At 45.3% G+C, this 25,542-nt stretch overlaps 1 protein-coding gene, 1 non-coding gene and 1 pseudogene across 9 annotated transcripts in view; 2 read left to right on the top strand and 1 right to left on the bottom strand.

The window, feature by feature from the left end:
* Positions 1 to 1,702: 1,702 nt before the first annotated feature.
* On the top strand, positions 1,703 to 1,809 carry LOC127690442 (U6 spliceosomal RNA). The gene has a single exon (XR_007979130.1). It is a non-coding gene; the product is annotated as a U6 spliceosomal RNA (small nuclear RNA).
* An 11,040-nt stretch (positions 1,810 to 12,849) lies between these two features.
* Positions 12,850 to 13,249, bottom strand: LOC127689586 (60S ribosomal protein L32-like; annotated as a pseudogene).
* An 8,801-nt stretch (positions 13,250 to 22,050) lies between these two features.
* Map4 (microtubule associated protein 4) overlaps positions 22,051 to 25,542 on the top strand; it is a 142,285-nt gene continuing 138,793 nt past the window's right edge. For 2 of the 8 annotated variants that reach the window (XM_052187160.1, XM_052187159.1), the window contains exon 1: positions 22,054 to 22,485. The gene's annotated coding sequence lies outside the window, so the exon portion shown is untranslated. Of the gene's footprint in view, positions 22,486 to 25,542 lie in introns of all 8 variants that reach the window. The other 6 variants (XM_052187156.1, XM_052187155.1, XM_052187163.1 and 3 more) reach the window with 5 other exon arrangements.

Raw genomic sequence — 25,542 nt, 5'->3', positions numbered from 1 at the left:
TTACTTGGGGGAAATGTAAGGATGGTTTTGCATGCTGGAACCTCAACTCCAGCCCTCATGCTAATACAGTGAGCTCTCTCCTTCCGCCCCGTGGGTCCCAGGAAGTCAATTCAAGTTGTCAAGTTTGACAGCAAACATCTTTACCCTGAGAGTCATCTCAACTGCCGCAACTCTACGTCTCTAATGAAGAATTAGAACACACCTATGGGTCTCAGGCGTGAGCTGGGCAGGTATAAAACCTGACTGCATGGTGCCAAGTTCTCTGTGACAGGAGCTTTGCTGTGAAAACCAGTTAAACAAGCCCCTGGGCACTATTTTTCTCACCTGGGTGATCTGGAGAGCCAAACTAGGCTGTTGATCTCTGCAGACTGAATTCTGGGCCTGAGTGCTGAGGGCTGAGTGCCACTGATATCGGTGTTCATCTCTGGCTGGGCTCTGGAGTGACGTGTGCCTGGGACAATGCCCAGAGGTGGCTTTTACCCAGCTGGCTTGCGCAGAGAGGGGAGTGGCCTATCTCAATGCAGGAGTGTCTAGCAGTAGTAGCCACGACTCTTCATGCATCTTCATTCAGTTTCTCTAGCCTACTTGTGTCAGTCTGTGTAGGAGCTGGTTGCTGGGGAGGGGGACTCATTTTCTTCTGTTGCCTACACTTTAGTAAAGAACCCCCACCCAAGCTCTCTGTAAGTGACTTTAATTAAACTTAGTAAGTCACAATTAAAAACAAAAACAAAACCCCAAAGGTATGAGGAGTATTTGTAATGAAAATAATAAACAATGCAAGATGACCTGGGTGTGGTAGAGCGTACATCAAAAACAGGGTCTCTGGCAGCCACCATTTCCTCAAAGGACAAAGTGTCTGACAAAGCCTGACTTCAGGAATGGGTTAAAGAGTCCCCAGGTATTACTCTAAGGTCAAAAACAATCTTACAGAGTGATTGTAGTAGCTCACTACATAGGAGAGGCTGAGACAGAAGGGTTGAAACAGGGGGCCAGTCTGGGCTGGATAGTAAGGCCTTGTCTCAAAAAACCAAACTAGCATGTGGTGGCACATGCCTTGTACTCTAAAGGCAGAGGCAGGTAGATCACTGTGAATTTGAGTCCAGCGTTGCCTACATTTCCAGGCTGATCAGGGCTATACAGGGAAACCCTGTCTTAAACAAACAAAACAAAACTCCAAGTAAACAAAGTAAAAACCAAACCAAACAATAACAAAACCCAAAACACCCATCAGCCATACTTGGGTGGCTGCACATAGTGGCACATACCTGTGCTGTTAGAGGTGGAAAGGAATGCAACAGTCCCAGGCCTGCCAGGGCTCGCTGGGCAGATGCTTTCAAAAGGCCAGAAAAAAATGGGTGGTGGTGGCGCGCCTGTAATCCCAGCACTTGGGAGGCAGAGGCAGGCGGATTTCTGAGTTCGAGGCCAACCTGGTCTACAGAGTGAGTTCCAGGACAGCCAGGGCTACACAGAGAAACCCTGTCTCGAAAAAAAAACAAAAAAAAACAAAACCAAAAACAAAAAAGCCAGAAAAACAAACAAGCAAGCAAGCAAGCAAGCAAGCAAACAAACAAACAAACAAACAAGCGGCTTGAAGAACTGAGGCTATATTTCAGTGAAATACTTGAAAAGGCTGAGTTTGGTCTCAGCACTTTGAAAACAACAAAACTCAAAGCTGCCAACAACAAGTAAAAACCAGGCTGGGGTGCTCGCTTCGGCAGCACATATACTAAAATTGGAACGATACAGAGAAGATTAGCATGGCCCCTGCGCAAGGATGACACGCAAATTCGTGAAGCGTTCCATATTTTTGAAAACCGAACAACCCTATTAAAAAATGGGGTACAGAGTTAAACAAAGAATTCTCACCTGAAGAACTTCGGATGGCGGAGAAGCATCTTAAAAAATGCTCAACTTCATTAGTCATTAGGGAAATGCAAATCAAAACAACCCTAAGATTTCATCTTACACCAGTCAGAATGGCTAAGATTAAAAATTCAGGAGACAGCAGGTGTTGGAGAGGGTGCGGAGAAAGAGGAACACTCCTCCACTGCTGGTGGGGTTGCAAATGGGTACAACCACTCTGGAAAGCAGTCTGGCGGTTCCTCCGAAAACTGGGCACCTCACTTCCAGAAGATCCTGCTATACCACTCCTGGGCATATACCCAGAGGATTCCCCACCATGTAATAAGGATACATGCTCTACTATGTTCATAGCAGCCCTATTTATAATTGCCAGATGCTGGAAAGAACCCAGGTATCCCTCAACAGAAGAGTGGATACAAAAAATGTGGTATATCTACACAATGGAGTACTATTCAGCCATTAGAAACAATGAATTCATGAAATTCTTAGGCAAATGGATGGAGCTAGAGAACATCATACTAAGTGAGGTAACCCAGACTCAAAAGGTGAATCATGGTATGCACTCACTAATAAGTGGTTATTAACCTAGAAAACTGGAATACCCAAAACATAATCCACACATCAAATGAGATACAAGAAGAAAGCAGGAGTGGTCCCTGGTTCTGGAAAGACTCAGTGAAACAGTATTTGGCAAAACCAGAACGGGGAACTGGGAAGGGGTGGGAGGGAGGACAGGGGAAGAGAAGGGGGCTTACGGGACTTTCGGGGAGTGGGGGGGGGGGCTAGAAAAGGGGAAATCATTTGAAATGTAAATAAATTATATCGAATAAAAAAAATGAAAAAAAAAAAAAAAAAACCAGGCTGGGTGGTGGTGGCACAAGCCTGTAATCCCAGCACTTTAGAGGCAGAAACAGGCGGATTTCTGAGTTCGAGGCCAGCCTGGTCTACAGAGTGAGTTCCAGGGCAGCCAGGGCTACACAGAGAAACCCTGTCTCAAAAAAACTAACTAACTAACTAACTAACTAACTAACTAACTAAATAACTAAATAAATAAATAAATAAATAAATACCAGGGCCAGAGGGATGAATCAGTGGATAAAGGTGCTTGCAGCCAAAGACGATAACCAGAGTTCAGTTCCTGGGAACTATACTGTGAAAGCTAGAACTGACTCCTGCAAATTGTTCTGCCTCCACATGCATGCCACTGCATACAGTGGCTCACAACCATCCATAACGAGATCTGACTCCCTCTTCTGGAGTGTCTGAAGACAGCTACAGTGTACTTACATATAATAAATAAATAAATCTTAAAAAAAATATTTAACAGAGTCCAGACTAGCCTCAAACTCACTATATAGCTGAGGATGACCTTGAATTTTTAATCCTCCTGCCTCTACCTCCTAAGTGCTAAAATAACTAGTATACACTACCTCACCTGGTTTTCTTTTTCTTTTTAAATTATTTTTTTATGTATATGAGTACACTGTAGATGTCTCCAGACACACCAGAAAAGGGCATTGGATCCCATTACAGATGGTTGTAAGCCACCATGTGGTTGCTGGGAATTGAACTCAGGACCTCTGGAAGAGCAGTCAGTGCTCTTAACGGCTGAGCCATCTCTCCAGCCCCCATTACCTGGTTTTCTTTGGTGCTAGGGATCAAATCTGGGGCCTGGGCATGCTAAGTAAGAACTCACTGCCATCTAAGCTACGACCCCAGTTCACAAGTCTTTTAAAATATTTGTACCGATTTCTCCTAAGTATATATCAATAAATATCTTATAGGGGCTGGCAGAGGGGGCGCACGCCTTTGATCCCAACACTTGGGAGGCAGAGGTGGGCAGATTTCTGAGTTCAAGGCCAACCTAGTCTACAGAGTGAGTTCCAGGACAGCCAGGGCTACACAGAGAAACCCTGTCTCAAAAAACAAAAACAAAAACAAGAATAATCTTATTGGGATAGTGCATGGTTAATAGTATCAGGATCTAAGATGGTCATGGCAGCACATACCTGTAATCCCAACACTCACTTGGAAAGTAGAAGTAGAGAGGCTAGCCTCAGCTACACAGTAAACTCAACACCAACCTGAACAACAGGGGAAGGAGGGAGGGAGAGGGAGAGAGAGAGAGAGATTTGAGATTCTGCATTTGGTCCTAAAACTCACAAGATGGACAGAGGACCAGCTTGTGCCAGCTGTCCTTTAACCTCCACATGAGTCATGGCACACATGCCCCCCTACCCCTCCCCCCTTCTCCCTACCCCCACCTCCTACTCCCCCTCAACATTGTAAAGAGAAAGACAAGAGCAACAACAGAGACCACACAGACACAAAAGGGAAGGAATCAATCCTGTGTAGTCTGGGGCTGTAAAATCTGAAGGCTTGACCAAGTCTGGGGGAATCCCCTTTCCAGGAGGTCCCTCACAACTTCCTCTCCACAGGGAGGGGCTCCTCCACACAGCTGGGGAAGCATCCTTATGACACAAGCACTGACTTCCCCAAGAGTGAGCCCGAAGAGAGAGAAAGAAACCAGAGGGAGCTGCAATTCTGTTTATGGTCAAACATCTAAAGTTGTCTACCTTCACTCTTTTCACAGGCTACATATTAGAAGGCTGGCTCCTGGGACTGGAGAGATGGCTCAGTGGTCAAGAGCACTGACTGCTCTTCCAGAGGTCCTGAGTTTAAATCCCAGCAACCACATGGTGGCTCACAACCATCTGTAATGGGGTCTGATGCCCTCTTCTGGTGTGTCTGAAGATGGTGACAGTGTACTCATATACATTAAATAAATAAATAAATAAACCTTTTTTTTTGTTTTTTGTTTTTTGGATTTGTTTTTTTTTCCGAGACAGGGTTTCTCTGTGTAGCCCTGGCTGTCCTGGAACTCACTCTGTAGACCAGGCTGGCATTGAACTCAGAAATCTGCCTGCCTCTGCCTCCCAGAGTGCTGGGATTACAGGCATATGCCACCACCGCCCCAGCAATAAATCTTAAAAAAAAAAAAAAAAAAGAGGCTGGTGTTTAGTTCCAGCATTCAGGAGGCACAGTCAGATCCTTGACTGTGAGTTACAGGCCTGCCTGGTCTGCAAGGAGAGTCCAAAACAGTTGGGATGCCATTATACAGAGAAACCCTCTCTTGAAAAGCAAAATAAATAAATAAATAAATAAATAAATAAATAAATAAATATTTAAGCTGGGTGTTATTGTTGTTGTATGCCTTTAATCCCAGCATTTGGGAGGCAGAGACAGGCAGATATCTGGGTTTAAGACTACCTAGTTTACAAAAAAAAAAAAAAAAAAAAGGGCGGTTGTGGTGCATGCCTATAATCCCAGCACTCTGGGAGGTAGAGGCAGGTGGATTTCTGAGTTTGAGGCCAGCCTGGTCTACAGAGTGAGTTCCAGGATAGCCAGGGCTATACAGAGAAACCCTGTCTCCAGAAAAACCAAATCCAAGAAAAGACTACCTAGTTTATTTAATGAGTTACAGGTCAGCCAGAGAAACTCTGCCTCAAAAAGCAAAAACAATACGAACAAGAAATGTAATAGAAAGTAAATAAAATTAGACCTGAGAAACCGGTGAGTTACTGAGTTTAAGGTATCTCAGTGACAACTTTCTTTGCTCTTGACTGTGTGGCCTTGGAGAAGTTGAATAACTTCTCTGAGCTCCCGGTTTCTTATCTATCAGAGGAGGAATAAATACAGCTTTTTGGTGAAGGATGAAAGGTGCTGATGTGTGTAAATCTTTTGAGTTCTCTTTTGAGCTCAAGAGTTCAGATAATGGGGCCTTTCTGTTCTCCTTTTCTTATAGGAGCCTGTGGGAGGACCAGAATGGAGATGTTGCAGCTTCTGGATAAAGGAGGATTGCAACTATTCTGTGATCTTTTCAGAAAAGTTCTTTGGGGAGGCAGAGAGCAGAGAGATGGCTGAGCAGGTAAAAGTGCTTGCTGCTAGGCCAACAACCTGAATTCAACCCCCAGGGGACCCCTCCACACACCTACACCCACAAGACATAATAAGTATGAGCTCTTTGGAAAGTGGGAGGTAGGATATGAGTCAGGAACCAAACGCCCTGACCACGTGCTTTCCAAGCTGGAATCCCTGTGTGCCCCAGCTCCCTCCTTCTTTTGACACAGAGTCTCACTGTCACCCAGACTATCTCAGCCTCCCAAGTACTGGAAATTGTAGCTGTGAGCCACAAAATCTGGCTAGCAAGTTCCTGTTCATCAGCACAACCTGGGGAGGGGGAAGTGTGATCCCTTTCCCCCACTCATCCCTGGGGCTCAGAGCCTCTGACCAGCTCTTTCACACCCCTGCCAGGAACTAGAGCTGGACGCTCAGGTGACAGTTAGGTGTGGTGATGCATGCCTGTAACCAAGCACCTGGGAACCAAAAATATCACAGGTTCAAGGCCAGCTTGGGATACATGGGATTCATAGACTTTGTTTCAAAACCTGGAACTCATGTACTGGAGAAGCAGGGCAGCTGGTGGAAAGCTTGTCTGACATGTGGCCCTGGACTCAAACCCTAGCACTTTCTTTTTTTTTAATTAATTAATTATTTATTTTATTTATATGAGCACACTGTAGCTGTCTTCAGACACACCATAAGAGGACATCAGATCTCATTACAGATGGTTGTGCGCTACCATGTGGTTGCTGGGATTTGAACTCAGGACCTTTGGAAGAGCAGTCAGTGCTTTTAACTGCTGAGCCATCTCTCCAGCCCCAAAGGGATGCACTACCACTGCCTACAGCACTTCCTAAAAACAGACCTGGTGGCACACATCCGCAACTCCTGTAACCCATGGTGGCCCACAACCATCTGTAACTTTAGTTCTGTGGGATCCGACTCCCTTTTCATAAATGCCAGGCAAACATGCATACATACATATGTATGTACGTACATAGTCATACATGCAAACAAACACTCCTCACATACAATAATAATTTTGAATTGTTTTAGTTTTCTTCTTCTTTGAGACAGGGTCTTACTAGGTAGCTCTGGATGTCCTGGAATTCACCATGTAAACCTACTAACTTCAAATCACAGAGATACTCTTGCCTTTACCTCCCAAGTGCTGGAATTAAAGGGGTGTGCCACCATACCCAGCTTTAATTTTTCTATTTGATTTTATTTTATGTGCATTAGTGTTTTGCCTGCATATATCTCTACATGTGTCTGCATGAGGATGTCAGATCCCCTGAACTGGAGTTACAGACAGTTGTAAGCTTCCATGTGGGTTCTAGGAATTGGCTCCTCCGGGAGAGTAGCCAATGCTGTAACCACAGAGCCATCTTTCCAGTTCCTAATTTTTATTTATTTATTTATTTGTTTGTTTGTTTTTTCAAGACAGGGTTTCTCTATGTAGCCCTGACTGTCCTGGAACTCACTCTGTAGACCAGGCTGGCCTCTAACTCAGAAATCTGCCTGCCTCTGCCTCCCAAGTGCTGGGATTAAAGGCGTGTGCCACCACCACCACCACCAACACCACCACCACCACCACCACCACCACCAGGTTAATTTTTTTTTTTTGTTTTGCATTATTTGTTTAGTTTTTTAATTTAAGAAAGAAGTTGGGATGAGACCTACAGAATGATCAGGCCAACACATTCAATTTACTTCTGAGGATCCTGGGGTGCATCTACAGAAGTTGAGGGAAAACTTCTCTACCTGGGTGCAGGTAGAGAAAGTAGCAAGAACAGGCACAAAGAACAGGCTTCTAGGCTCCCTGAGGGTTCGTTGGTGGCTGATGGCCAGAGGGACAATCCAAGGCCAGCCTAGAGCTACAAAAGAGAACAGCATGAGTTGGGAGAGGGCCAGAGATTAGAACACAAGGACTTATCTCGCTGATTTGCCTCTGGGAATATCTCTCTGTGAATGCTTCACTGTCATGGTTGGGTTGTTAACGGAAGCAGAACTAGGAGTGTTGGGGCGCACGGTGAACCCAGCTTCTTAGCAGGCTGGAACACGAGGGCTTTCTGAGCACAGGCGATCACAGTCACTTGGACAATATAGAGAGACTGTTTCAATGAAAAAAAAAATCAGGACGTGGTGAAGAATGCCTTATTCCAGCAGAGGCAGGAAGATCACTATGAGTTTGAGGTGGGCCTGGTGTACATAGTGAGTTCCAGGACAGCTTGGACTGTATATGAAGAGCCTGTCTCAAACAAACAAACAAACAAACAAACAAACAAACAAAATCTGTCTGCTTTGACATCCTGGCTCACTGTCCACCTAGTATTTTCTATTTTCCTCTCTCTCTCTCTCTCTCTCTCTCTCTCTCTCTCTCTCTCTCTCTCTGTGTGTGTGTGTGTGTATGTGTGCTGTTGTGCTGTTTTTGTTTTAGTGTGGGCTCTGAAGATTGCCCTCCCGGCTGAGACGCTGTCCGGAGGCAGTTGACAGTTGCTAGAGGAAGGGAGCCATTTTCCTTTGGGGATGTGGCCACCGGTAGGCCCATACCCATAGCTCTAATGCACTCAGTGAGTTGTTTTAAGAGAAAGAGAGAGAGAGACAGAGAGACAGAGAGACAAACAGAGAGACAGACAGACACACACACACACACACACACACACACACACACAGAGAGAGAGAGAGAGAGAGAGAGAGAGAGAGAGAGAGAGTCAGGTGGTGGTGCAAACCTTGAATTCCAGCACTCAGAAGGTAGAGGCAGATGGAACTCTGAGTTCCAGGACAGACAGGGATGCACAGAAAACATGTCTTGAAAGACAAAAACCAACCTCCCCCAAAAATCAACAACAAAAAAGGACATGAAAGTGGAAGAGAGCCTGTTTGGGGAGCCACAGAGCAGAGGGAGGAGCTAGAAGTGTATATGATCAGGGTACCTCACCAGGCTTGGAGACAACATTTAATGCCAGTACTCCAGAGGTGTCAAGTCCAGGCCAGCCAAGGCTATATAGCCAGACGCTGTCTCAAACAAATAAATAAACAAGCAAACAACCACCCTGGTATTCTTGTGTGAACTTGTCAAACAAAATTTTTAAAATCTGGCTGGGTGGTGGTGGTGCACGCCTTTAATCCTAGCACTTGGGAGGCAGAGGCGGGAGGATTTTGAGTTCAAGGCTAGCCTGGTCTACAGAGTGAGTTCCAGGACAGCCAGGGCTACACAGAGAAACCCTGTCTCAAAAAAAAAAAAACAAACAAAAAAAGAAATTTTTAAAATCTGAAAGGAATAGTTAATTATAATTACTGACTGTTTTTCAGATCCTTCTCCAGTATCCAAGAAAGGAAGGGCATTTATTCAATCCTCAATTAAAGCAACAATAAACCACAATACACGTAAAGAAGAACAGGCTCTTAACTACAAGCATCTTCCGTTGCTAGATTATTATTCATTGTGTTCTATTTATTATTCTTGTGTGGGTGGGGGTGTACTATGGTGTATATGGTATGGTGTATGAGTGAGTGAGAGAGGACAGACAGACAGACAGACAGGCAGGCAGACCAGAGGACAACTTTGTGGGACTTGTTTTTTCCTTCCATCATGGATCTGGAAAACCTTGGGCTCTGGAATTGAACTCCAGTCCTGGGGGGGGGGGTTGTTTGTTTGTTTGTTTGTTTGTTTGTTTTAACCAACTGAGCCATCATGGGAGGGAGAGGAGGAGGTGGGGGCCTTGTTACATTATTGTTATAAAACTTCTTCCAAACCCTGTGTTCTTCCAGATAACTAGTCTGATAGTTTTGTATTTATACTTTCAGAGCCGTTCATGTTTCTATTTTGTGAATATCGTGTCTGGGGTGCCCATGACATTCAGAGTCTGCCAGAGGTCAAGAGAGAGCCACATTGATCTCTAATCCCCGGCTGCAGCCAAAGCTGTAGGGTATGGGGCCCTGTCCCTGCACTCTGGAGCAAGAGCTTCACTTTCCAGAAGCTGCATTTCAGGCGTAACCATTGTGCTAGAACTGGTTGTGAGAACTGTGAACTATACACCCTGGGGACAAGCAATGACAGAAAAATAAAAATAAAAAAATCAATGTCAGTGAAGGGTAGTGGTACATTTCTACAGTCCTGGCACTCAGGAAGGGATGGCTCAGTGTTTAAGAGCCTTTGATGTTCTTCCAAAGGACCATGTCCTAGCACCCACAGGACAGCTAATAGGCATCAGACATGTATGTGGTACACAAATACACATGTAAGAAAAACATATACACACAAACACACATATAGCAGGCATACATATAAAATAAATATTAAAAAAAACATATACCAACTAAGTTTCTGGAGGAAAAGAAATACTATTACTATATTTTTGGGGTCAACTGACAAAATTAGAATCTAGATGCTTGATTAGAGAGAACTTTTTCTCTTCACTCTGTAGTCTAGATTGATCTGGAACCCTGCATTAAACAGGCTGGCCTCATACCTTCAGTGATATTCCTGGCTCCGCCTCATGAGTGCTAGGATTACAGGCACGTTTGAGTTTGAGTATACCAAGCTGGGATCCAGCTCTGGTCAGATAGAATTTCTGAGACAGGGGTCTCAACTGTGCAGTCTTGGCTGGCCTTTAACTCTCCATGTAGACCAGACTGGCCTCAAGCTCTGCCTGCTTCTTCCTCTCTTGGGTTGGGATTAAAGGTGTGCACCATCACCTTCAGCTAGATAGAATCTTGAATCAGAATCAGTTTTAGATGTAATAGGGATTGATATCTGTATCCTTATTAGTAAGAAATATACCTTGAAATATTTAGGGGATGAAACCCTGAAATATGTGAACAATCCTTAAAATGAAGAAACTGTATAGAATGTGCATGTGCAGGCAACATGATAGAATTTAAATAGCTGAAGCCTGGTAAAGAATATTTATTCTTGTTAATTTTCAAATAAGTTTGAAATAATTTCCAAATAAAAAGTTTCAGTAATGCTCTCCTGCTAAGTTCCCTGAATTCTAATCGAGTCAGCATGCACTATGCCCACAGGAATTCTATGAATATGTGTAGCTCTTTCCTAAATATAAGTTAGCTTGCCCGAGCTGCCAAGTGTTTGATTCCAAGCTAAGTGAACAGTGCCAAGGCAAGCATCTTTGAAAAGACTCCCTTCCATTTTCGTCTCTTCTTAGATGACTACGAAGTCATCGACTCTCCTCGGAGGCTTACTGAATTGGCAAGAGTTGCCTTTTGGCTTCCAAGTGACTCATGCAAGATCTGAACAAAGGGTCTGAGGTTTGGGTCCTGCCTGCATCTACCCTCCTGACAGATGTTGTGATGCTAGTCTTCTCACCAAGGGGGAAAGGTGCAATCAAAGCAGAGACCACAAATCGGCAGACCAAGGGCTGCCAGCCCACACACATGTTTAGCTATATAGTGTTCCTGGCTCTGTTTTATTTTTTTTTCAGGCATGAGCTCACTATGTAGCCTTAGCTGGCCTGTAACTTCTTATATAGACAAGGTTGTCTCCATAGTCACAGAAATCTGCCTGCTCTACCTCATGAGTCTGAAACCACAGTACTCAACTTAAGAAAAAAATTTTTTAAAAAAATAATAGTCCCCAGTTAAGGATGGTAATGTATACCTGTAGTCCCAGCACTCTGAAGGTAGAGGCAGGAGAATGCACAGTTTACACACACACACACACACACACACACACACACACACACACACACACACACACACGGACGGATGGATGGATGGACGGACGGACGGACAGACAGACGACATGGTGTGTGCAGGTTCATGTGCCTGTGCATGATGTGGAGGCTAGAGAAGGCTGTGTTCTGCTCTTCTCAGTGAACCTGGAGCTAGACTCATAGTTAGCAAGCCCAGTGCTCTTCCTGTCCCTAGCCACTATAATATTGAGGTTATATGACTGGATTTTTTTTTTTTCATGTGTTCTAGGGATGTGAACTTAGGTTTCTTACCCACCCAAATAGTGTGTTTTCCTTGTTTTTTCTAGACATGACTTCTTTATGTAGCCCTGGCTAACCTGGAACTTGCTCCATAGAACAGGCTGACCTCAGCTGGGTGGTGGTGGCGCACGCTTGTAATCCCAGCACTCTGAGAGGCAGAGGCAGGTGGATTTCTGAGTTCGAGGCCAGCCTGGTCTACAGAGTGAGCTCCAGGACAGCCAGGGCGATACAGAGAAAGCCTGTCTCGAAAAACAAAAACAAAAACAAAAACAAAACAAAACAAAAAACAAAACAGGCTGGCCTCAAACTCAGAGATCTGTCTGCCTCTGCCTCCAGAGCGCTGGGACTAAAGGTATGTGACACCACTACCTGGCCCAAGGGTTTTTTGTTTGTTCTTTAATACCCAATAAATTATTACTCACTGTCAGCATTTGCAACATTTCATGGACAACTTTGTCTTCTTTGAGCATGTTGGGTCCATGTACATGACTGGCAGCAGTTGGCGGGGGAGTTTGGTATATGCCCTCCAGAGTCTCCACCTTACACTTCCCTATTACCAGTGATCTTGCTTACCTTCAGTTTCTTCTTGATGTCTGGACTAGAACAGTATTGTAAAGTCTTCCAGTTCATGCTTGTATGGAAATACTCATGTATCTCAGGTTAGACCCCAGGTTAGGAGTAGAACCCAGCACTTCCTGCATGGTGATAGGCATACTCTACCAGTGAACTATATCCCCAGCCTCATGACTCATTTCTTTTCCTTCCCTTCCCTCCCTCCCTTTCTCCCTCCCTCCCCCTTTCTTTCTTGTTCTTTCTTTCTTTCTTTCTTTCTTTCTTTCTTTCTTTCTTTCTTTCTTTCTTTCTTTCTTTCTTTCTTTCTTCCTTCCTTCCTTCCTTCCTTCCTTCCTTCCTTCCTTCCTTTCTTTCCTCTCTCAATCTCTCCTTCCTTCCTTCTTTCCTTCCTTCCTTTTTCTTTCTTTCTTTCTTTCTCTCTTTCTTTCTTTCTTTCTTTCTTTCTTTCTTTCTTTCTTTCTTTCTCTTTCTATCTTTCTTTCTTTCTTCCTTTCTTTCTGTGTGTGCAGTTTTTGTGGTCTTATTTAAGCACAAATACCAGACACAATCAACCCATCTACTCATTTTCTTCACTGCATAGGTTGGCCTTGGGATTGGTGACTCTGATGGCCTGCTGTGCCTGCTGCTCTTTCTATGATGGCTTTTTGGTTCCTGGAGAACACATAAGTAGTCTCAGCACAGTAAGCTTTGATGCACATCAGCAGTGGTTCCAGCTTCTTCACTGTGGACCAGAAGCTGGTCGGCAGCATGTGCTTGGTGTTCTTGTTGCTCTGGTACCCAGTGTTGGTGGGCCTCACGATCTGGCCCTTGGATCTTCTCCACACCCTGCTGTTGATACCTCTGGGTTTCTTCCAGTTTCACTTAATATTGACATATCAGTCTGACTGGTACCTGATGAACTTCTTGGTTCTCTTTTTGACAATCTTGAGCTTTGTCTGAGGCTGGAGGGCAGCCATGATGGTGTAAAAGATATGGTGGCCACCTCTCAGGTAGCACCAAGGAAGCAGCATGATTCATTTCTTTAGTGACTACAGATGTTGAAAAAGAAAGATGTTAGATGGAATGCAGGATAACAATTATTGTCGTGTATCAATTTCAAGGATGCTGTTGGACAAGGGACTGGACTCTGCCTTAAACGACCAATAGATCCAGTAGCAATCTGGAGGGTTTGACAGTTGAAGTCAGAATTGAAAAGAAACCAGGATATCTTATTGGAATTAAGAATGGAAAACAGAAGAACTAGAAGAAAGCCAGGTTGAGCATGCCAAAGACCTGAGGACATCACTTGAATAGTCTTGGAGTCATAGCTTCGTGGTTATGCTCTGTAGCTAGGACACAGATCCTGGAGAGACAAAGGAAAAACAATAAAACAAAAAATCCACAAAACCTAAGGCGGCTGTCTTAGTTAGGGTTTCATTGCTGTGAAGAGATACCATGACCATGGCAACTCATAAAGGCAAGCATTTAATTAGGGCTGGCTTACAGGTTCAGAGGTTTAGTCCATGTTGTCATGGCAAGAGCCATGGCAGTGTGCAGGCAGACAAGGTACTGGAGGAGGAGCTGAGAGTTCTGCATCTTGATCTGCAGGCAGCAGCAGACTATATGCCACAGTGGACATATATAGCTTGAGTATACAGGACCTCAAAGCTCAAACCCACAGTGATATGCTTTCTCTAAAAAGGCCACCCCTACTCCAACAAGATCACACCTCCTAATAGTGCCACTCCCTTTGGACCAAGCATTCAAAGACATGAATCTATGGGGGCTATTCCTATTCAGACCACCATAGTGGCACAGGGCTATAATCCCAGCATCTGAGCACTTCAGGAGTCTAAGCCAGGAGAATACTGAGTTTGAGGCCAGTCTAGGATCTGGGAGGTAGGAAGATCAAGAATTCACAGTTGGCTGGACTTGGCAGTGTATTCCTTTAATCTCAATACTTGGGAGGCAGAAGCAGGTAGAACTTGGAGTTTGAATGGTGAGTTCCAGGCCAGCTAGGACTACATAGTGAGAGTGTGTCTCTAAATAAATAAATAAATAAATAAATAAATAAATAAATAATCAATCAAGGTCATTCTTAGCTCAGAGGAGATCTGAAAGCTAGCCTCAGCTAGAAGCTCAAGTCTAAAAAAGCAAAAAGAAAAAAAAAATAGCAGGAAATATAGCTCAGTTTGCAGAGTGCTGGCCTAGCATCTATAAAGCTCTAATTCAATCCCAGCAGGACACATAGAGGTGCACACCTGTAGCACTAGCACAGGAGGAGAGAAAGGTTATCCTTGGCTATGTATAGAGTTCCAGGACAGCCTAGGATACATGAGACCCTGGGTCAAAAAATGCAGTGCTTGGTAGCACATGCCTTTGATCCCACCACTCAGAGGCAGAGGCGGGTGGATCCTTGTGAGTTCAAGATCAGGCTGGTTTACATACAGAGCAAGTTTCATGAAATCCTGTCTCAAAACTCCAAACAAACAAGCAAACAAATAATAAAAATAGACAAACACATAAGCAAGCAAACAAACAAACAAAATGAAAGAAAAGTAATTTGGAGCTGGAGACTAACAGCACGTCTTGTTTTGGGGAAGGAACTGAGTTTGGTTCTGGGCACTCACATCAGGTGGCTCACAACTCTGTAACTCCAGTTTCAGGGAATCTGTTTGGACTCCTGGGGTGCTTGTAGGCATGGCTACCCACACACATAAATAAAAATAATAAATATTCTAAAAATATCAATCTTAGACTGCCATCCTAGGGAGGGTTCTTTGAGGGTCCACAGCCCTCTCATTTGAAGATTTATGGGGGGCTGGAGAGATGGCTCAGCAGTTAAGAGCACCGACTGCTCTTCCGAAGGTCCTGAGTTCAAATCCCAGCAACCGCATGGTGGCTCACAACCATCTGTAAAGAGATCTGACACCCTGTTCTGGTGTCTGAAGACAACTACAGTGTACTTACATATAATAAATAAATAAATCTCTAAAAAAAAGTCACTCATTAAAAAAAAAAGATTTATGAGGAAAAAATCACACAGCAAGTTCAGGAACAACACTGAATGCAGTGCACCATTGTTTTAAAAACCACCTTATTTTATAAACCACCTTCTCTGCCTGTGACCACCCTACTAGAAGATAAACGAGAACCAAAACCTGGCTGATGGTACTGGAATGTTCCAGAAGTGTGTGCTTCCCAATATCTACTGAGGAGATTCAGGCTCCACAAGTCAAGGGAACAAGAACACTGAGCCAGCCTTGAAAGAGGTGTCTTCATTTCAAGAGAGAGGAAGTCCCCGTGCAGTGATCGGTGAGACATAGACAGCAAGAAGCAGAAGAGATTGTCTGTTCTACTTCCCCTGATAGACATGAGGAACCAAGGTCCAGGGGTGAGAATAGCTTACCCAAGGTTGCACAGGCTGCTCTGGTGCATGCCAATCTATGGGATTGAGTTTCTAATCTTATAGTCCAGGGCTTGTACTCCTAGCATATCAGCTGGGTTGCAGCAGTTGCAGATGGCTATGGGTATTTCTCACCAATAGAAGAAGGAAGGATAAGCCGGGGAGTGGTGGCGCACGCCTGTAATCCCAGCACTCTGGGAGGCAGAGGCAGGCGGATTTCTGAGTTCGGGGCCAGCCTGGTCTACAGAGTGAGTTCTAGGACAGCCAGGGCTATACAGAGAAACCCTGTCTCAAAAAAACCAAATCCCTCCCCCCCCAAAGGAAAGGATCTATTTACTTGATAGGTTGTTGTTGTTGTTGTTGTTGTTATTATTATTATAAAGATAGGGTTTTACTATGTAGATCTGGATGGCCTAGAACTCACAGAGATCTACCTTCCTCTTTGAAAGCCTCTTTTAAAGGCATGCACCACCAAAGTTTACTTAAACTCAGTATATAATCTATGCTGGCCTTGAATTTGCAATCTTCCTGCTTCAATCTCAGGAGTAGTTATAATTATAGGGCTGTCTCATTAGGTTCAGCAAGAGGTTTTCTACTTCACAGGAAATCTAGAGGCCACCGTAGGGACCTAGCTGCTTCTCAGTCGTCCTCCTTTCCCTTGTCTGTCGTTGCTGGCCTTGTTCAAAATGTCTCCTCTACCTCTAGGCACTATAACCTTATTTCCTTTTAGGCATGTGGAAGAAGGGTAACTGAATTGCCTTTTTTTTTTTTTTTTGTTTCGTTTTGTTTTGGTCTCTTGAGACAAGTTCCATGTTCTGGGTAGTCAAAGTTGTCCTTGAATGGTTGGTTCTCCTACCTGTATCTTCCAAGTGCTAGGTTATAGTTCTTTTTAAAAAAGATTTATCTTATTTATTTCATGTACACTGTTGCTCAGACATACCAGGAGAGGGCATCAGATCCCATTACAGATGGTTGTGAGCTACCATGTGGTTGCTGGGAATTGAACTCAGAAACTCTAGAAGAGTAGTCAGTGCTCTCAAAGGCTGAGCCCTCTCTCCAGCCCTGGCTTATAGGTTTTTAACTCCTATGCCTTCCTTTTTTTTTTTTCTTGCAATTTTATTTATTTATTTATTGGTTTTTTTATTTGTTTTTTTTCGAGACAGGGTTTCTCTGTGTAGCCCTGGCTGTCCTGGAACTCACTCTGTAGACCAGGCTGGCCTCGAACTCAGAAATCCGCCTACCTATGTCTCCCAGAGTGCTGGGATTACAGGCGTGCGCTGCCGCAACCACCATTCCCCGGTTTCCAAAACTATGTTTATGCTGGGCAGTGGTGATGTCCAGCACTTGGGAGGTAGAGGCAGGTGGGTCTCTGAGTCTCACCTGAACACTCTGTCTTCCTATCTCAGACTGCTATGTTCCTAGATCCTGGATGTGAACCACAGTGCTAGGTTTATTGTGATTTTTTTTTCCTACTTTTTTGTTGTTTTGAGACAGGGTTTCTCTGTGTAGCTTCTGGCTGTACTATACTTGTCTCAAATTTACAGATATCCTCCTGTCTCTGCCTTCTGAGTGCTAGGATTGAAGGCCCACATACTTATTGTGAATTCTAAAAGGCTAGAATAGATCCTCTTGTAGGACTGGCCACCTACCTACTGAGATCCTTTCCAGCTGTGAGAGGAGGGCTATGCTGTGCTTCCTGTTCTGGACAGAGTGGTATCTAGTGGGTAAACTTCCCACGGGAGTTGGACACAGAATGAACTTGGACTCTGAGATACCATCTATTATGGGAGATGCACATTTCTACAAATAACTACTACATATGTGGTGAGTGATGAAATAGAGGGCCACCAATAGGTAAACAAGAGGGTATGTACCAAAGGAGGGGTGGCCCAGAAAGGTGTGAAGCTTGGACAAGCGGAGGCTGGGAGAAGCTGTGGCAGTATACGGGAAACAGAAAGGGACCAACCCTGATCAGCACGAGTGCGTTTAGAGGTGTTTCTCTCCTTTTGTTCTTCTCCTATTTTGAGATGCGATAGTATCTAGCCAGGGCTGGCCTGAAACTCCTGCTCCTGCTTCCTGAGAGCTGGGATTCCAAGTGCGGGTTACTAAAGCTGACTGCTGTTGCAATTTCTGGGGCAGGTCCACCTGGCAGGCCCGAGGGGAAGGAAGAAAGAATAACTAAGAATGACTTAGCCTGTCCTTAGGAGGCAGAGGCAGAGGCAGAGGCAGGCAGATTTCTATAAATTCAAGTCTAGCCTGATCTACAAAGCAAGTTTTAGCAAGGTACCAAGGTATAAGGGTACACAGAGAAACACTGTCACCAAAAGCCAAAAACCAAGCCAACCAAACAAGAAAGAATGCCTTGTAGAGGCTGGGGAGATGGCTTGGTGGTGAGGACCATGTGTTCCTTTCCCAGAGAACACAGATTCAATTTTCAGCTCTCATCATGTTGACTCAAAACGGTTTTAACTCCATTTCCAGGGGATGCTTTGGCTTTCCTTATGCATGTGATACATAGATAAATATGCAGGTAAAACACTCATACACATTAACAATATTAATACAAATAAAGTAAAATCGAGTGACTTCTGGGCCAGGCATGATGGCACAGACTTGAATTCCAGCTTTCAGGATAAGAGGCAGGCTCATCTCTGTGAGTTTGACAACAGCCTGGTCTTAGTACAAAGCTAGTCTAGACCTCTATGGTGACATCCTGTCTTATAAAAGAAATGGAAAAAAAAAAGATTTCCTAAGCTCAAGTTTAGGTATACATACACATACCACAGGGAATCTATTAAAGAGTACAGGTTCCAACACTTCGAGTTTTCCTACACGTCTGATTTTGAAGAAGCTAAAAAAAACCAAATGTAGTCATGGGGTCTGGAACAGGCCTCGGAACTTAACTCAGGCTCCAAGAAAAATCAAAGTAACATTTTAAGACCTACTTCTGTGTTTTTCAGGACAGTAAACCCAGCATTAGACAAAATCCAGGGTCTTGATGTAAATATTAACTGGGTCTTGTTATGTAGTACAAACTGGAGTTAAACTTGCTATGGAGATTAGGAAGTTCTGAAACCTTCAGTAGTTTCTGTAGATCTCTGCTGGATCACAAGTGTGTACTCCTGCACTCACTCAGAAATCTGTCTACTGTCTGTGACAGTGCTCTCCCGCTGTGTGGCTTGTCTTCAGAGGAAAGTGTAGTATGTATGTTGGAAGCATGACTGAGGTTCTTTCCCTTATATTTTCCTTGGAGTTGTGTGTGTGTGTGTGTCTGGGTTGTATTAATGTCTTTCTATGGTTATCTATTTATAGTTCTGTATCTTTCCCACAAAACATTTATATATATATATTTTTTTTATTTGATACAGGGACTCATGTATCACTCCTGACCCTCCAGCTCCCATTTAACCAAATAATGGAATCACAAGTGTGGACCATTGGACTATTATTATTATTGTTGTTGTTGTTGTTTTGTGAGACAGGGTTTCTCTGTATAGCCCTGGCTGTCCTGGAACTCACTCTGTAGACCAGGCTGGCCTTGAACTCAGAGATCTGCCTGCCTCTGCCTCCTAAGTGCTGGGGTTAAAGGTGTGCGCCACCACTGCCTGGCTGTTGTTTTGTTTCTTTGAGACAGTGTTTTTGTGTGTAGTCCTGACTATCCTGGAAATTACTTTGTAGACTGCCTGCCTCTGCTTCCTTGCCTCTGCCTTCTGAGGGCTAGTATTAAGGACCTACACCATCACCACATAGCTTATTAGTATTTTTTTTTTTTTTTTTTTTGGTTTTTTTGGATTTTGTTTTTTTCGAGACAGGGTTTCTCTGTATAGCCCTGGTTGTCCTGGAACTCACTCTGTAGACCAGGCTGGCCTTGAACTCAGAAATCCGCCTGCCTCTGCCTCCCAGAGTGCTGGGATTACAGGCGTGGGCCACCACCGCCCTGCTTATTAGTATTATTTTTAAAAGGACAGTCTCAGCTGGGCTAGACTCAGCATCTGGGAAGCAGAAGCAGGTGGATCTCTGTGAATTTGAGGCCAGCATGGTTTACAAAGAGTTCTAGGACAGTCAAGGCTATAACACAGAGAAACCCTGTTTCAAAAAAACAAAACACAAAAACAAAACTCAAAACAAAAAAGATAGTCTCATTATATGGCTCAGGATGGTCTTGAACTTAGGTGGCCCAGATGACCTTAAATTTCATATCCAATTGCCTCAGCACACAATGCCAGGACATCCTTTTACTCTAAGGTATTTTTTTTTAACTAATTTTTAAATTTTTTTATGGTTGTGAGCCTAGCCTTTAACGGCTGAGCCATCTCTGCAGCCAAATTTTTTAATTTTTTCAGACAGGCTCTCACCACCTATCTGGCTGGCATGGAATAAGCTATGTAAATCAGGCTGAACTTGAGCTTGGAGATCTGCCTGCTTCTGCCTCCCAAGTGCTGTGATTAGAAGTGTGCATTTGCTACATTAGGCTAGTTACTATGATTTTAAAAAATATTATTTAATATATATAAGTACACTGTAGCTGTCTTCAGACACACCAGAAGAATGCATCAGATCCTATTACAGATGGTTGTGAGCCACCATGTGGTTGCTTGGAATTGAACTCAGGACCCCTAGAAAATCAGTCAGTGCTCTTAACCACTGAGCCATCCCTCCAGTTATTATGGCTTTAATAGTAAACTATGTCTACTAAATCATAAGTAACTATGTATGTACTTTAGGACAGTTATTAATACGGCTTTCATGTATATTATCATCTCCATTTACTGTTCAAATCTAATGATTACTGTGTGACAAAACTTTTCCTGAGATGCAACACAGAGGTCTACTTACCCCAGAGAGGGAACTCATGACAAACCAAAGCCCAACTTGGTGAACCAATTAGTTTTATTGAAGTTGCCTTCAGTACTATGAAGAAATATGAGCGAGGGATTACTTACAGTAGCAGAAATGACTCAAAGACAGCTGTATTACCAGGGCCTGCCCGTTGCAACACTGGTGACAGCTCAGAAAGCTGGGGAACTTGGGGCATACTGCATGGTCTGCAGGCCACTCAATAGGTTGGAGCGCATCCTTTCCTAGTCAGTCTGGTCTAAACCTCTTCCAGGTGATCTGGTTGGCTTCTGCTTCTTTCAGGCAGCTGATCGGGTTTCAAGAGTCTGCAACTTTTGCTCTCCTGAGAGGGATGCTGAACTCTGGCAGGAAGAAGCCTAGTAAATCTGCTTGGTTTCAGGGCCTTCCTGCTTAATGGAAAATTCCAGTCTTGGAGGAAACCGTTACACAATATTGATACAGAAAGGCTTAGCTTCCACCAGTTTACACAATTTGTTTAGCAACACTGAGACTTCACAGGGAATATAGTATTTTACCACTGGCATCCTATTAGTAACTTTATTGAGTGACTATTATCTAATTTTCATAAATGAAGAATTGAGGCTTACCTTTCCCAAGGCTACAAAAGCACAGCTGTACTTCTTGCTAACCAAGTCTTCCTGGTAACCCCTATGTGCCTGAGTTTACAATCCTAGCACCTGGTTACTGAAGTTAAAGCCCCACTAGCCAAATACCGGCTTGTTGACATTGTGGTGTTATTAAACTTGTCCATTAATATAATGAGAATGAGGAGGGCTGGGGAGACAGTTAAACTGTTAAAGGTGAGGTTAACAAAACTACAAATAAAATGAGGATATATTAACCATGTAGAGCTCTCGAGATGATCAAGCGTATTACACATGTGGATCATGGAGTAAGCACTCAAAAGGGGTTGGGTATCACTGTTTCTTCTGGATCAGTACTATGCACAGGCAATGTACTGTGACTGGTAGTGACACCCTGGGAGGGGATGGGGGAGGGAGGAGAGAGGAGAGAAGGAGGAGGTACAATAGAGTAGGAGGAGGTAATTTTAGCTGGGTGTGGCGGCTCAAATTTGTAATCTCAGCATTCGGGAGGCTGAGCCTTCAGGACTGCCATCATTCTTTAGCAGGTGGGTGATACAAAGTGAATTTCAGGCCAGTCTGTGCTATGGTGTGAGACAGTATCAAAAACCAAAACTACACAAAGGTGATCCTTAAGTTTTCAAGTAACAACAACATTGAAAAAAACTAAAAGAAACATGAAATTATTTGTTACTAGATACACGCCCAACTATATAATCAGTTTTGCAGCCAACAATGTTCCTTCTCAACTTGGTCCAGCCACGTCTCAGGCAGCTACTTTGAGTTGCACCCTCTGCTCCCAGACAGGGTTCCTCGCGGTTAGCAGCGAGCCCAAGGCCCCGCCCCACGCCCCTCCCAGATTACATCATAGAGCCCACCAGTCAAGGCCGGCAGGGCCCAGTCAGGCCGACCCGCACGCAGGCCGCGTGCCCCTGACACTAGCATCCTCTCTGCTGGAAAAGGAAGCAGCGGCCATCTCAGAACGGCGGAGGCGGCCTGAGGCTCGCCATTCGCTAAGGCATCCGCGGGCGGGAGGCCGCAGTCTGGACCCCCGACGCGCGCCTTGCCAACGGTCCGCCGCTCGTGCCGCTTCCACCGAGAGGTTGGAGAGCAGGGTCCGGCGTGGATTGGTTCGCGGCGCTTCGGCCCGCCCTTCGGTGGTGCCCATTGGTTGTGGCGGCACCCGCTGACGCCGAGGACGCCCCGCCTTCGTGCCGGCCTTCAAGAGGGCGACGAGGAAGCGGCCACCTCCCTGTGCCCCGCCCCTCCGGCTAGCTCTGTGGCTGCTGCGGCTCCTCCCGGCTGCTCCCGGCTCCTCTCTGCCCTCTCCAGGCTTCCAGCGGCTCCGGCTTGGGCTCGGCGGCGGCGGGTAGGTGCGGCTGTGATCGGTATCCGAGGGTCGTCCTCCTCACTCTCCTCCTGGCGGCCCAGGTTCTCGCGGTGGCCGCCGGGGACCCCGCAGGTCGCGCCGGAGGCGGGGAAGGGCGGTGGCTGTCGCCCCCGGGAAGCCGGGGGTGGCTGCGGGAGGGGGCCTGGTGGGGGGCCTGCGGGCGTGACCTTCGGAGTCTCTGAGGGGACCGCTGGGGGCGAGGCGGGACGGGAGATTTTGTTTCAGGCTTTCTGAGGTTGTGGAGCCGAGGGGCTTGCCTCAGGCAGGGCGTGTGCGGAGCCCCGGCCCCGTGGGGCGACTGCTGCCCGGGCCCTTGGGTGGGGTCCGGGATGCAGAAGGACGCTGGGGTCGTTTCTCCAGGCTTCAGGAGGGGCGACATTGGGTGTGGGAGCTGAGGCGAGCTCGGCGTGTCCTGTCTGGGGGTTATGGGTGGGGCCGAGGGGTGGTCTGGAGAATCCAGCTCGAGCCCTTGTGTGCGTGGCCCACGCACACTTCGGGGACTGACGAGCATCTAGTGTCTGGCTTCGGGAATGCAAAGGGGGTCACGTTAGGGGTGCGGAGTCCGGAAACCTAGGGACCGGGGCGGTCGGAAACGTTACTCGGAGCAGAGATTGTGGCTTATTTAGCACTCGGGGACGAGCTCTTTTGGACTGTTTACAGCCGGAACTCAACTTTACTTGAGATTGCCTCCTGGGCGTATTTGAGAGGTTGTGCTTATCTCTTGGATTGTGTAGATTAAATGCATTTGGTGCTTTAGGGGAAGAGGATGATTTCTCCACAGGTTTGCGTTTTAGGAATCCAGAACTCGCCCCCTTCTGGAGCGGAGTTGTAGCCTGTACTTCTCTGGAAAGATTAGTGTTACCCAGCTTTTTGCTGGAATCCCCCATTCTCCTTTCCCTCCGCTGGTCCAGTTACAGGATTTCTCCCCAGGGCCTCTGCAGTGTTTCTTGCTCCCTGCGAGTATCTCCCGCCCATTTTCCTACTGCTGCGCTTTTGGCAACTGCCTCTGCTCTTTCCCAGGGATGGTTGTGGCATTGCATCAGGGGATATTTGTGCTTGTAATTTGCTCACTCAGCCCAGGAGGAGGGAGAATAGTGTGGTGTAGAGTTGGGGGGGGGGGGCGGGAGGTGACATGCGGGAGGGGGGGGCGGTCGCCAGCAGCTCGGCTGGGTAGGCAGAGCGATGGGTGTGGTAAGGGAAACTACAGCTGCTCTAGGCCTATAGGGTAACACTGCCCAGTCATCGGCGCAGAGATTCAAAGACCAGCAACAGCAGCAGCTATTTTTATAAATCAATCCTGAATCCAAGCTGAGCACATGGATTTAGGGTGAACAGTTGTCATGCCCTAACCATGACAGGCTGAGTGTTTTGTAGACAACACTGCAGTTGCTAAGCGAGAGACTCTATCTGTCTGTACCAGGCAGCAGGTACTTGCAACTTTGTAACTTTTTCTCCATGTTGGGGTGTGTATGTTCATGGCTTTTCAGTTGATGGAGTCTGATGGCCCATACCATTTCTTTTCAAAGGTGATATTTTTATTTCAATCATAATTTCGTTTTTGCACTTAGCTTAAAGTCATTAAAGCTATTGTTTTTTTGAGCTAGTACCTACCATCTTCCAGGGCCTTTTTAAATGAAAGCGAATATACTGATGGAAAGCAAACGCAGCAGAGATTTATGAGTCAGGTTTCAGTATGTGTTGAAAGTATTGATGTCTCGTACACAATTGGACTTAATTATCCACTGGCCAAAAACATCTACATTGTTCTTGGTAGCCTAATCAGTAAAGCAGTTGATTATAGTATTACAATGAGGGCAATGAAAATGCAAGGGTGTGTCTCATTGCATTTATTTTACTTATTTTTTACATTTACTTTGAGTCTGTGTGTGTGTGTGTGTGTGTGTGTGTGTGAGAGAGAGAGAGAGAGAGAGAGAAGGTCATGCTGGGCAGTGGTGGCACACGCCTTTAATCCCAGAGGGAGAGGGAGGCAGAGGCAGGCGGATTTCTGAGTTCGAGGCCAGCCTGGTCCACAGAGTGAGTTCCAGGACAGCCAGGGCTACACAGAGAAACCCTGTCTCGAAAAAGAGTGTGCTACACAGAGAAACCCTGTCTCGAAAAAGAGTGTGGAGGTCAGAGGACAACTTTGGGAGTCAGTCTGGTTTGGGTATTGAACTCAAATTCAGGCTTGGCAGCAAGTGCTTTTATCTGCTGAGCTGTCAGGCCTTCCCACTGTTATTATATCTTGCTTTATTTATTTATTTTTTTGAGTCAGAGGCAGGATCTCTCTAGCTCTGGCTGTCCTTGAACCTACAGAGATGCCCCTGCCCCTTTGCCTCTATAGACTTTTATTATTATTATTATTACTATTACTATTATTATTTATTTATTTTGATTTTTTTGAGACAGGGTTTCTCTGTGTAGCCCTGGCTGCCCTGGAACTCACTCTGTAGACCAGGCTGGCCTTGAACTCAGAAATCGCTTGCCTCTGCCTTCCAAGTGCTGGGATTACAGGCATGCGCCACCACCGCCCGGCTTTTGTAGACTTTTTGAGACAAGGTTTATTCTATAGCCAAGGCTGGCCTGGAACTTTACCATATAGTCTGGACTGGCCTCAATTGAGCTCATAGCAATCCTTATCATCCTTATTCTCCCTTTGTTTTGTTTTTTGTTCTTTTCTTTTTCCCAGCCTGACTTTTCTAGAACTCCCATTTGTAGACCAGGCTGGCATTGAATTCAGAGATTCATCTGCTGCCTTAGATTAAAAGCATCCACCATCAGTGTGTGTCCATGTATACCCCCCACCCCCACCCCAAGACAGGGTTTGTCTCTGTAGCCCTGGCTGTCCTGGAACTCTGTAGACCAGGTTGGCCAAAAACTCAGAGATCCACTTGCTTCTGCCTCCTGAGTGCTAGCATGAACCACCATACTGGCTCAGCTGAAGCTTTTCAAATGCTAGGACTATAGGCATATGCTACCGTACCCAGCTTGGGGAGCGTACCCAATATTCTTTCTTTTTAAGTTTAAAAACAGATCTCT

This window comes from Apodemus sylvaticus, chromosome 7 (assembly GCF_947179515.1).
Source record: "Apodemus sylvaticus chromosome 7, mApoSyl1.1, whole genome shotgun sequence".
Lineage (NCBI taxonomy): Eukaryota > Metazoa > Chordata > Mammalia > Rodentia > Muridae > Apodemus > Apodemus sylvaticus.
Note: the sequence above shows the minus strand (reverse complement) of the source record. Positions and strands in the feature narration are given on the sequence as shown.